The 13,295-nt window shown below is 43.6% G+C and overlaps 1 pseudogene; it reads left to right on the top strand.

Moving 5' to 3' along the window:
- LOC122910089 overlaps positions 1–8,874 on the top strand; it is a 39,874-nt pseudogene extending 31,000 nt beyond the window's left edge.
- Positions 8,875–13,295: the final 4,421 nt, after the last annotated feature.

Genomic DNA, 13,295 nt, shown 5'->3' with positions numbered 1-13,295 from the left:
TAATTTAGACATTATTAAAGAATGCTTGGTGAAAATCCATTCTCATAAGTGGGTCTTCTCTTTCTGAGTAACAGTGAATACCTGGGTCAATCAGAGTCTCTTGGAACATTTCTTTGGCTCTGTGCTCAGAGTTAGCCATCTGCAATAGTAGTAGAAGCCAAAGGATGCCCAGAGGGAAAGCGGAGTCAGAAGAAGCAAGGAAGAAGCAGAAACTGACTAGAGAGAAGCAATAAAATAGAAAAATAATAAACAAAAGGATGAGAGCATTGGTTGGTAGCAACAGAGAGTAAAGTCACTGGGGTCGTCCTTAACCCCTCCTTCACCTCCATATTTAATCATCACCAGATCACGTTCATTTACTTCCTAAGTATCAGCTGAATCCATCATTTGTCTGTTGCCACCCTTACCACTCAAGTTAAAGCTACCATCTTTTTCCTCTTAAACTAGAGCATATGCCTCCGAATTACTTTACAATTCTGCCTGTTCTCCACTCTTCAAAAAGTATCTAATCTAATGTTGTGCATTTCTCATATACTTATGTGTACACACATATACAAACATTAAACCCATTAGTGGGACAAAATCATTTAGATCTAAATGTGGAAAGCTAATATGCTAATATAGGGGAATATTTTTATGACCTCAAGACAAAGATTTTTTTTAAGATTTTATTTATTTATTTGAAATAGAGACAGAGAGCACACGCTCAAGTGTACAAGCAGTGGGGAGGGGCACAGAGAGAGAAGCAGACTTCCCACTAAGCAGGGAGCCCTATGTGGGGCTCGATCCCAGGACCCTGAGATTATGACTTGAGCTAAAGGCAGATGCTTAACTGACTGAGCCAACCAGTCGCCCCAACAGAGAAAGATTTTTAAGCCAGATACAAAAGCATAAACCATAAAGAAAAATTGATCATTTCAACTATGTTAAAATTTAGAACTTCTATTCCTTAAAAAATACATATAATACATATATACACATACATGTCATTAAGCCAGCAAAGTCACAGAATAATATATATATATATATATATATATTTAAAATAAGAATAACTGAAAAGACTTATCCAAAATGTGTAAATAACTCCTAAAAATCAGTAACAACAAAAATAAGACAACTCAATATAGAAAAATGAACAAGAAAAAACTGGAAGAATTACTTCACACAAACAGATAGGGAGTCAGATACAGCAAGAGACCCTCATTTCCCATGCAAAAGCAACACAGAAGTGCATGTAAAGGAAGAAGCCAACACCTTATAGGGCAGAAGAAAAATGGGTTTGGAGACAACATGCATTCTCTTCAGTGTGTTTCCTCTTTCTGATGTTCTTCTCCACTCAAAGGACACACCCACCACCATGGTCTGGCCAGTGGGAGATAGAAACTGGTAGACAAATGCCTCCTTTCTTCTGGCCCTGGGAGAACCTCCTTTGGATATGGTTGATTCAAGATGACAGTCTCTTGGGATTGAGCACTAAGTTGCTTTTTGTGGGGGCCAACTCAATAACCCATCTTTGAGTCCTCCTGTTAGTTCTCCCTCATTCACCAGGTAATTCCCCTTTGTCCCTCACTCTTGCTCCCTAGGACTGTACTTATAATAAAATAGTTGCACACTAAACCTCCACTCTGCTTTCTGGGAGACTCAAGCTAAGACAACAGCATTCTCCCAACTCCCCCATGTGCTGAGTGTCCACAGCCATTGTGGATTCTTTCTACCACTGCCCCCCACCTTAGCAACACCATAGCAATAGGAAGGGCTCCAGTGATGGACAGCATGTCAGCATGTTACTGATTTTAAACAGCAATCTGTGAGGGGAACTTGCTGCCTCAGGGTAAGTGTGGATGGAAGGAGGGGTCCTCTGATGCAAGCCCTCCACTCAGCAGATGCCTTGGGCAACTTTCCCGCTAGTCCTAGAGCCCCAGGCTCTGCTACTGATCTCTGCTCTTGCCCCAAACTAAACCAGCTTTCTACATTTCTTGACACAGAACACAGGGAAAGACAGACTGAGTTGTACTGCATTTAAAGATATTTGTCTGATGCCAAATGAAAGGAAAATGAAAAAGTCTCATAAAGATCCCCTTTCAAGGTTGTGAGCCCAAAGGCAATGATGAACTTCTACAAGCACAGGACAATATAGCTACAGTTATTTTTACAACAACATTAATGTTAAAAATTCCGATTTCAAAGTTAGTTTGAGGAGATCACACAATTGTACAGATGGGGGAAAAATTATTTTTTAAGTAGTAATTATTTTTCTAGACAAAGTAACATCGCTTTCAGAGCAGCCATCTAGGCTGTTGTGACATTACAATATCAGAGCAATGCTTCCCAATCACTCCCCATGTTTACACTAATTTGAAGCTGCCAATTATGTCAGATCCCTGTCAACAGAAAACAAAAATGTGCAAGCTGCTATATAAATTAATTATTGAAATTAAGTATTCACTGTCTCTAGACAGTCCTCTAAATTATTTAAGGAATCCAGTTTGCTTTCCTTGAAGGAAAAAAAAAGCCTTGGATTCCAATGTTTTGGGACAACTGAAATATGTAAGAGGAATCCAGGTACACAGCTGAGGAAAGCCTACAGTATAAAAATATAGTAAAAAATCATTAAATAGCTAATGTCAGTGCCTTTTAAGACTAGGATATAGTTTAAAACTGGATAGAAGGCTGCTATATAGGTCTTATTCTTGATAGGTTTTTTAAAATTCTATTTATTCTGTTCTCTCTTTGCCATTATTTCCAGATGATGCTTTTTTAAAAATTTTTTATTTTTTATAAACATATAATATATTTTTATCCCCCAGGGTACAGGTCTGTGAATCGCCAGGTCAGATGATGCTTTTTAAACTAGGGTTCTGTCATCTATAACAAAGGCACTACATAAAGTTACTTCAGGGATGACCTGCTCTTTTATTTCTGTGTCTTCTTTGTTGTATGACTTGGGGGTTAGGGGAGAGAAAACATTTCCTGGAAATGTGGGAATGAGCTGAGTCTCTGCTTTGTAAAAGAAGTCCAGACTTTCCCCAAATCATCACAGATAGAACTTCCATCAGCCTCTCTGAACCTCAGCTCACTCAGCTGTAAAATGGGGGGTGAGGGGGAATAATGCCTGCCACATTGCCTGTCTCACGAGATCTTTTTAAAAATCAATCACAATACCAGGCTGCTTTTGGCTATCTGTATCTCCATTTCATTGTGAGAACCGAGCATAGTAACTGTAGACATAAGACAATTAAGAGGTTGTTTGGTGGGGTTTCCTATATGTCCTCAATGAATTATACCTCATCCACAGCTGCTATTCCTGGACCTGAGCCCAACCCCAGTTTCTACTTCCTTCCGCGGGAGGGGGTGGGGATTGTAACCGGTTGGTCTTCATTGCCACCCACTGGTCTGCTGGCCAAATAACACCAAGTTATCTAGTGAATTTGAAACATAGGAAAATTAATTCAAAGTAAACCACCAACTATCTTCATCCACCACCTCATAGAATGTACCTGGGGACCTCATTTTTTTTTTTCAAAAAAACTTGTCAAAAAATCAAATAATTACACTGTGGTATTCATCTCTGTAGTTTATCTTTGTAAATTCATCAGTGTAATTCATCTTTGTAAATTAAGAAATACACATATTAATCAACAGTTTTGCAGAATAACTTTTGTAAGTTAAAAATGAACTTTTACTGTCTGAAGGTATTTATGAGACTCCATTAAGTAGTTCCATCTGTTTAAGCAAGAAAAGTCTCCAGATATAGGTAAAATATTAAATATTAAGATTTTAAACATGTATAATACAATAGTGGCATTTTAAAATGAAAATGAGCAATTCTCACTCCTTTGGCCTAGAATCTTTTTTAAAGATTTTCTCATTCAACAATCATTCCTCCACAATCAAAAGGCAGTAACATAGAGGGTTCCTGGGTGGCTCAGTGGGTTGAGCCTCTGCCTTCAGCTCAGGTCATGATCTCAGGGTCCTAGGATCCAGTCCTGGGATCAAGCCTCACGTTGGGCTCTCTGCTCAGCAGAGATCCTGCTTCTGCCTCTCTGCCTACTTGTGACCTCTGTCTCTCTGTCAAATAAATAATAAATAAAATCTTTTTTTTTTTTAAAGTAACATTTTGTCGTTACTCAAATTTATTCGTCACTTTTCCTTTTTCTGAACTCTTGAAATATGTATCTTATAAACTTGTTTTTTGGGTTTTTTTTGTATCTTATAAACTTGTTAAATGAGAGAGAACAGTTCTTTCATCATAGGTGTGCTTTTCCCTGGGGGATGATAGCTATTTTAGGCCATTAAGATGACGAAGACTTCCCCATTCCTTTTGAAAGATGTCCAGTGTGATACCGAGATCACTACTGCTCTTGGGAAGGCTTGATGAGGCCCTTGTCTGTACAGCAGGGGGCCACAAAGAGACCCAGGCTCTTGGAGACACAGTGGGAAGACCCTGGGCTCAAGGTCAGAAGCTGTCATACCCATTTAAGTATACAATGGGGACAGCTGCTTCATTCTTTCCATAAGGCCCATCTTCCTGCTGAGCCCATTTAAAAGAAACAAATTCCAACCCTAAATTGTGTCAGTCTTTTTGAAAGCTCCTGGGGCAAATGGTGATAAAGAGGGGAAACTGTATAATGCAGTACACACTTTCCAAAAGTGTGGACTTCTCCTTAGAATTCCATTCATCATGGCAGATGCTCCCTCAGTTCTCATCTATTCTAAAACCCCAGCCTGCCTCTCCTCCACTCCTTTCCTTTAGTCTATGAATAGCTACATGCCCTTTCAGTTTTGCATCCCATTGAATGGGGAGAATTAGGAGTTCTAGGGAGGCAAAAAAAAAAAAAAATATCCAGGGGTGACACAAGCCAGGAAAGAGAGGCTTCTGGGAGGAGGAGGCGGTCAACACTGTCAGGGCTTTCAGCTAGTGAATTAACCCTTTATGACCTGACCTTTTTCTTCTTCCTCTTCCTTTCTCCATAATAGCAACCTCAATGATACACTAGTCTAAACACGATAAGTGTAAGTTCTCTACACTTATCCCTTGACTAAGATGGTCATCCTCTCACCTGAAAAGCTGTCCCTCCACAACAGGTAGGCCTTGAAGTACATAGACAGTATCTTAGCCTGCTCAAGCTGCTGTAACAAAATACCAGACTGTGTGGCTTAAATAGTGGAAACAGTTCTGGAAAGTGAGAAGTCCCAGATCGAGAACTGCAGGGTTTGGTTCCTGGTGAGATCTCTGTTTCAGGCCTGCAGGCCACCTTCTCACTAAGTCCTCACATAAAGTCAACACTCTGCTGTCCTTCATTACAAAAACACTAATCCTACAGAATTAAGGTCTCACTCTTATGACCTCATCTAACCTTAATTAATTCCTCACTCCAACTTCAGTCACATTAGGGGTTAAGGGTTCAACACCTGAATCTGTAGGGATAAAATTCATACCACAGCAGAAGGTAATAGCCACAGAGAAAAAAGGGACTTTCTTCAATTATGGGGTAGCAAAGGCATACTTGCCTTCCCATCCTCCCACACAAACAAAAGAGCTCAGGTTTTCAGGGTACCATAGTCCCTAGCAAAAGAGGGAGGAAGGTGTGAGAAGAGAGCTAAAATATGTTGGGTTTCTCCCTTGCAGCAGACCAGTGGGTGCTGTGTGCCTTTCTTCTAGCTAATTCTCACGGCAACCTCACCTCACAGAGAGACTGTCCCATTTTTATAGCTGAAGATACCACAGCTGCGAGAGACAAGGTGGCTTAGTTCAAACTGCGCTAGTGGTTCCTGGCAGAGCTAGATCTGAGCACTTTCCACCATGCTACAAGGTGCTCTGAGGGAGCAGAAACCCACAATCCACATCAAGAGCCAGCATACTAGATTAGAGGACCTAGTGAGCCCCATAGAGGGGTCTTCTCTGACCCTCAATTTCCTCAGCAGTAACCTGGAGCTAATAATTCTTCCTCCACAAGGTTGTTCTGAAGATTAAATAAGCTCACAGTGTGAACTAACTGGCTGAGCCTGCACTAAGCCAAGTTGGTTCCCCTCTTTGTCTTCCGAGAGCCTACACCAAGCTGGGAAGGCAGTTACGCCGAAAACAACTAGGCACTTGCCAACCCCCCACATGAAAGATTACGGGGAACAAAATGAGAGAAAACTACATTCCTTTTACTCACCCAGCCAAAAAGCTTTGCTCTCCTTAGTCAGGTAGAGTGTAAAGCTAGTTAACAAGGAGGCGAGCCCTCTGGCAAGCTGCAGCCCGAGAGCCACTGTCCCCCAACCTCAGAACATCAGGCCCAACCTTCAAGCTTTAGGCTTTGGCTCAGGCCCTGGCCTCACCACCTACTCACTCCGTCTCAGGGACACCCTCGACTCCTCCTCTGGTGCGTGCCCCATGTCCACGCAGTCCTGTCCTTCCTGCCTCAGCAGCATCTCCAGAGACCCACCCTCCACCCACCCCGCACGGCCTCACTTGGGGAAGTGAACAACCCTCACCTGCGTACACTGCTACAGCTCCCTCACAGTCTGGCCGCTCCAGGCCCGGCTCTCAGCTGCTATTGGGGATCTTCCTCACACACAGCCCATCCCATCACCATCCTGCTGAAGAACGCCCACCCTCCTTCTTGGGGGCATCCCCACACTGGCTTCCCTGCCACCCCAGGAAATGCAGAGGCCTTAAGCTCCACTGCCTTTCGTGGGCTGCCTCCCCAACCCCAGGGAAGGCCCCTCACCCTTCTTTGCCTAGAGAGCTCCTCTGTTTTTTCCCCAAGCAGCTCAAATGGCAGCTCAGCAGAGAACTGCTGATCCTGCTGTTCTTCACAGCATTTTGCTGACCATTCTTCACATTGTTACAATTAGCTGTATTGGTTTCTGTCTTCTCCACCAGACTGAAATCCTGGAGAGTAAGAGCTGTATTTTATTCATCTTTGTATCCCTAGTGCCAGACCCAATAGATGCTCAATAAATGTTTGTTGACTGACAAAGTGAATGAGGTCTCTGTTCCTTTTGTTGTGAATAAAGCTCTGTGTTACAGCTTATAGTCAGCCCTTGGTAACGCTGTGCTATAGCTTTTGGTCAACACTCAATCTATGCCAGTTACCTATCTGAAATCTTTCTCTCTTGCCCTGTATTAGCTTGTCTTTCTGAATGTCAAACCCTAGAAATAAATTCCTTTTCATTCCTATAGGCTCCATGGTGGTTGGCTGACCAACCCACTGACTTCCCAGCGTAACAGAAATGTGCAGGCTCCACACACAGTTTCCTCTGCTATCTGGATCTGCCTACTGGATCTGCTTCCTCAGCAGAGATGGGAGTATGGAAGAAGTTCCACCTGACCTCATGGCTTAGATTTGGTTTTGGATGTTCGGGATGCTGAGGTGGTTAGTAAGCAAATCAGCCTCAGTATTCAAATATGCAGTTAAGAAATCTCGAAAGAGATACAAATCCAAATGCCCTTGGAGATTTCCTGACTCTATGCAAAGGATTCTAGGCAGAGGAGTCACAGTGCTTGAGGTTGTATGCCCTGTTGAAATTACAGCACCTCCCTGCAGCATGTGTACTTCAGCTTCCTATCACATCCCAGCCTAGAGCAGAAAGCATACAGGATAGTGGAAGGCCAGCCCTCTGGACCTGGTAAGTCTACAAGCCCTGCTTTAAAAGACTCCTGTGTCCTTGGGTTTAATTTTTTTTTCTTCCTGGAGCTGGCCTATGTCAAACAAGGACTCTGACCAGACTGGGAACACAGAGTGGAATGACAGATCAAGGGAGAGCCTAAGACACAAGCAGCCAAGTTCATGATCCTATGCTGCCCATTTTGTTTCCTTCCAGGTAAAGCACAAGCAGGAGCAGCTGTGCTCACAGAGAGAGCATCCCAGGAAATGGAGACGCTGGATACTAATTTCTCGAGGGACCAGCAAGTCTGCAAGTTCTCGGAGGACTACAAGCAAATCTACCTGTCCCTGACCTACAGTATCATCCTCATACTAGGGTTACCCCTGAATGGCACGGTCTTGTGGCTCTCCTGGCGCCAAACCAAGCCTTGGAGCTGTGCCACCATTTACCTGGTGAACCTGATGGTAGCTGACCTGCTTTACGTGCTGGCGCTGCCCTTCCTCATCATCACCTACTCCCTGGGTGACAGGTGGCCCTTTGGGGAGCTGCTGTGCAGGCTGGTGCGCTTCCTGTTCTACATCAACCTTTATGGCAGCATCCTGCTATTGACCTGCATCTCCGCGCACCGCTTCCTGGGCGTGTGCCACCCGCTGCGCTCACTGCCCTACAGGAGCCGCCGACACGCCCTCCTGGGCACAGCCACCACCTGGGCCCTGGTGGTCCTCCAGCTACTGCCCACCCTCTTCTTCTCCCACACAGACTATATCGATGGCCAGATGGTCTGCTACGACATGACCGGCCCAGAGAATTTTGATCAGTTCTTTGCCTATGGCATGGTTCTGACACTGTCTGGCTTCGCCTTTCCTTCCTTGGTCATCTTGGTGTGCTACTCGCTGATGGTGAGGAGCCTGATCAAGCCAGGAGAGACCCTCAGGAGGACAGGCAATGCAGCCCGGGCCAAGTCCATCCGGACCATCTTGCTGGTGTGCGGCCTCTTCACCCTCTGCTTTGTCCCCTTCCACATCACACGTTCCTTCTACCTCACACTCCGCTTTCTATCTTCACAGGACTGCCAGCTCTTAATGGTGGCCAGCGTGGCCTATAAGATATGGAGGCCTCTGGTGAGCATGAGCAGCTGCCTTAACCCAGTCCTGTACTTTCTGTCGGTTGGGAATAACAGAGTCAGGCTCCTCCAGGAACTCAGGCATAATAAGGTGGGTGAGCAACCAGCTGGAGCCAAGGGAGAGAGACCCAGGGGTGGCCAGATCTGGGTACTGACAAGATGAAGTTTGGGGAAAATGAGCTCCAAGATGTTGATAATGACTTGTTTGAACACAGTCATGTGGTATCAGGAGAGGGGCTCAAGATCTCTGAGCAGTATCCTGCTACAAAGGATTTTATACTGATGTTAAGAGATTGTAAAGGAAGAGTATGGAGACAGCCACCAACACAAAGGAAAACTTTCTCATTTTAATCAGAGCTGGAATGTATCTCTTATCACTCAGGCCTAAGCTTGAACATCACCTCCTCAGAAGCTCCTACCCACCCTAGTTAATACTGGCCTCTTTCCCCATAACCCAGTCACTATTTCCCTATCTATTGTCTTTTTAGCACTTATTAGTGCCTGACCTTGTTAACTGGTTTAGTCATGTACAGTCTGTTTCTTCCCCCTAGAATTAGGTTCCAATAGGACAGGGACCTCATCTGTCTGACTGCTGTACCCCTAAGGCGCCTCCACAGCAGGGCCCAGCACACAGTGAGTGTACAATCGACAGGAGTGGAATGAATAAGTAATGAGTGGATGCATGGATAAGTGAACAAAGCCCTTACCATGGAAAAGCACTTTACATGCAATAATTCATTTGTTCCTCACAACAGCCCTTGGAGGTGCGAACTTCTGTTAGCCCCATTTACAGATAAGCAAAGAGCCTTAAGTAACTTGCCCAAGGTCACCCAGCTGCAGAATGGTTAGATCCTCATGCTGGATAGAAGCTTTGAACCCAGGCACTGGCCTCTTAAGCACAGGCTCCTAAGACGGACACATATGGCCCAATCCAAACGCTGGTCAAGAGCCAGCCAGGTGCGCCTCAGCAGCACCAGCTCCTCGTTCACGTCAGCTCAGCTCTCACACAGCTGCTCGCAGGTGCAGACCACCGGGTATATAGCATGCGATCTTTCCCTATACTTCTTAACCAGGGTTCTAAGGTTAGAATAAAAGCTCTGCAGGGCAAAGTGGGAAAAAAAACAGGGCAACACAAGTGCATGAATGGCGATTCCCCTTAATCTTATTTGAACATAATGTTTATGACAGAAAAGTTTTACCACTGTATTTAATCATAATATGATGTTCATTCTTAAAATATATATATAAGGGGACACGTGGGTTAAGCTGCTAAGCATCTGCCTCTGGCTTGGCTCATGATTCCAGGGTCCTGGGGTCGAGTCCCACATCAGGCTCTCTGCTCAGTGAGGAGCCTGCTTCTCCCTCTGCCTGCCATTCCCCCCTGCTTGTGTGTTCTCTGTCTCTCTCTCTCTCAATCTAACAAATAAATAAAATCTGTAAAATAAATAAATAAACAAAAAATCCATGGTAATCTGAAAAGATAACCTTAAAAACCTCTCATATTTGAACAATAATGATCTCCAGGGAGTTCTCAGATCTAAACATACATTATTTAATAATTCATTATAATCTCCCTATGAGGAGGTGGATAAACCTTTTTAATAAAAACCAAAGAATAACCCATCATTACTACCCCACTCTAATTACAGGAAGTCTCTGAGTAAGCCACATATATGTCTATATTATAAAATTTCATTCTAAAAGTGCAGTTTATTGCTTTCAAAGGCACACAATAATTAGAACTAGATCAAGTATCGCCTAGCAGAATTCTTTAGGATAATTAATTTAATGAATAGGCAAGGATGTTTTCTAATTAGTAGGTCAGCTGTTTCCACATAACTGTCTCTATAGCAGCTAAAAGAACTTAAAACTGTTTGCTCGTTTGAATATTCTCAGCTCTCTTGCTTATATTATTCACTTTTGTCCCTTCCTTTGCAGAGCACACACAGAAGAGTCAGGTATCCAAAAGTCCCAATTGTCACACCTTACAAATTAATACGGTTTACATTACTGGAAAAATGGTGCACGAGGCTCCTCAATAAACACATAAAGCCATCCCGTGTGTCCCCTTAGCAGTTACCTCGAATGCACACTAGCCTGCCAACCCTGAAGGTGGGAAGAAAATTAATTAGAATCCTCAGGTTACATCACCTTTATCTAAAAAGCACGTGCTTTAACACCCCTGATCAAAGTTTTCCAGCCTTTAGTCTCTGTTAACTTAGGTGCTTGCAATTATTTCTCTGATCTATATAATGTTAATTTTGCTTCTGCAGAGTCTTCCGACCTACTTAACAGCAAAGTATAAGCATCCATTTTTAACTTAGTTCTGTATAGTTGGGATAAAAAAAGTTTAACTTGGTTGACATCACATCCTGGTTTTCAGGGACAATTATCTCAAGACAAAAATCAAACTAGACTACTCCCTTTGGAAAAAAAGACCCACTTGTAATGGGAGCTGGGAACCCAATATAAGTCAAGGGGATGTTCCCAACTCCTCTGTAGTCACTGAAAAAAAAAACTCACCCACAGAAGGTACAATAAGACTAGAAGAAACAAAAGTTTTTTTCTGGATCTAGTCATCCATTGCCCACCAACCTGATAAAAGCTGGGATCTCCAAATATGTTATTGCCCTGGGCCTCAAGAATCTTGCAAAATCTGTCTGGCTGTTCAGAAAAAAACTGAAGGTCAGCAAATATTACCATGTTCCAAACAGCATGACTGGGGCAGTAGCAGATACCCGTATCTTGGCTGTAGCCACATACAAAAGTGTCAAGCATGGGGCCAGCCCTTAAGGACATTACAGACTATTGGAGAAACAAAACTGAAATGTTCAACAGCAATATGAACATTAATTCAACAGTTTCAGCAGCTACAGAAGAAACCATGCCAGCTGTTGATTAACCAAAAATAAACAGTACAAGCAGTACGTATTAGAGAAGAGCAGGGGTAAGAATACTACTACTGACCGAGAGGGCCATGGAAGGCATCATGAGCATGCAGAAGGCTGGTGAAATTTCAATTAGCACAATTTCCCAAACAGTGTTCGAGAAAAGGAAAATCTGTGAGAGCCCATGCTGGTGCTTGAAGAGGAGGAGGATAAGATAATGCTGGAAAGGTGGGCTGAATTGAGATTACAAAGGCCACCCCAGAGCCGGCTAAAGAACCACTCAAGGCACAGGGAATCTTTGGGGGCATTTAAGTGGAAGAGGGATATGATCAAAGCTGTGACCCAGAAACTTAACCTGGCAGCCTCCATGTTTTGAATGAATTAGAGAAAAGAAACAAAACTGTCACAGCCAACTTGTGTGAGGCCCTAATTGGCCTTCCTTTCCTTCAAAGCCAGCCTACACACCACCTCCACATTTTCTTTAAAAGAGCATTTTTCTTATATGACATTCTCCCCAGCTCTGTCCATGCCCTCTCTATATCCTCACTTCTACAGGACAAAGCCCAGACTTCTCATGCAGGCATACTACACCTATCACAGTCCAGTCCCAGCTGAAATTTTCAATTCACAGCTCTCCTGCCACACCATGTGAACTTCTACCCCTCACATGTTGACCACTCAATACCTTCCCCCAAACCTTCTCCACATGCTTAAGTACCCTTCCTCCTCTAGATGCCATCGGTCTCACTCTGCACTGCTAATTCTGCCATTGCCTTATCACCGTGGAGTTGAGGATGGTCTCCTTTCTCAGTCCAGGTCTGTTTTCTCTCACCCACTAGTCCATTTTCCAATCTATACAACATGCCATGTTAGCAACATTTTGAACATAGTAGACACTCAGTAAGCAATGGTGATGCTGATAATGAAGAAAGCAGTCCACATTTAGAAGACCACTGCAGTGATCCAAGCATACAGATAATGGGCATGAACAGAAATAAAAAGACTGCAAAACATTAGATAGAATTAAGAGAAATAAAATACTCCTTTACACAGGTGGTAAGGAGACAGAACAAAAATGACTCTGAGACTCCAAGCCTAAGGAATCAAAGCAATGATAAACTAGCACCTAGCATATAGTAGGCACTCAACAGTCAACGGGCAAAGAAAAAGGAAGAGGGGGAGGAGGGGAAAATCTGTGCACTGCAGGGGAGAGTTCAGATTCAGACAAATTAAATGTGAGCGGCTAGGGAGGCCTCAGCGGGAAATGCAGGATGGAGGTTCAGAGACAGCTTGGGCTCAAACTCAGTTTACAGTTAACCACCCAGGGAAATATTCAAAGCTGAAGATGTAAAGGGTACCACTGATAAAGAAGGAAAGAAAGAATGAAGGACCTAGGAGATAAGGGAACCATAAAAGTCTTGACAGGTAACACAGGGATAGGAGGTGCTGCTGGATTGTAGAGTGCTAGAAAATCAAATGAGGGAAGAGTTTCAAGAAAGAGAGTAATTAACCAAAGATGTCACATGAAACAGAAGAGTCAAAGAGAATAAACAGCTGTCTCTCAGAAAACAATTCAAATGCCACCTCTTCCAAGAAGCCTTCCCTGACCCTGCATCGGAACACCCTTTCCCTTCTCCCACCCACTATCCACACCCAAGAAACATCTCCCCTTCTGCCAAGAAACATCT

This window comes from Neovison vison, chromosome 6 (assembly GCF_020171115.1).
Source record: "Neovison vison isolate M4711 chromosome 6, ASM_NN_V1, whole genome shotgun sequence".
Taxonomy (NCBI): Eukaryota; Metazoa; Chordata; class Mammalia; order Carnivora; family Mustelidae; genus Neogale; species Neogale vison.
Note: the sequence above shows the minus strand (reverse complement) of the source record. Positions and strands in the feature narration are given on the sequence as shown.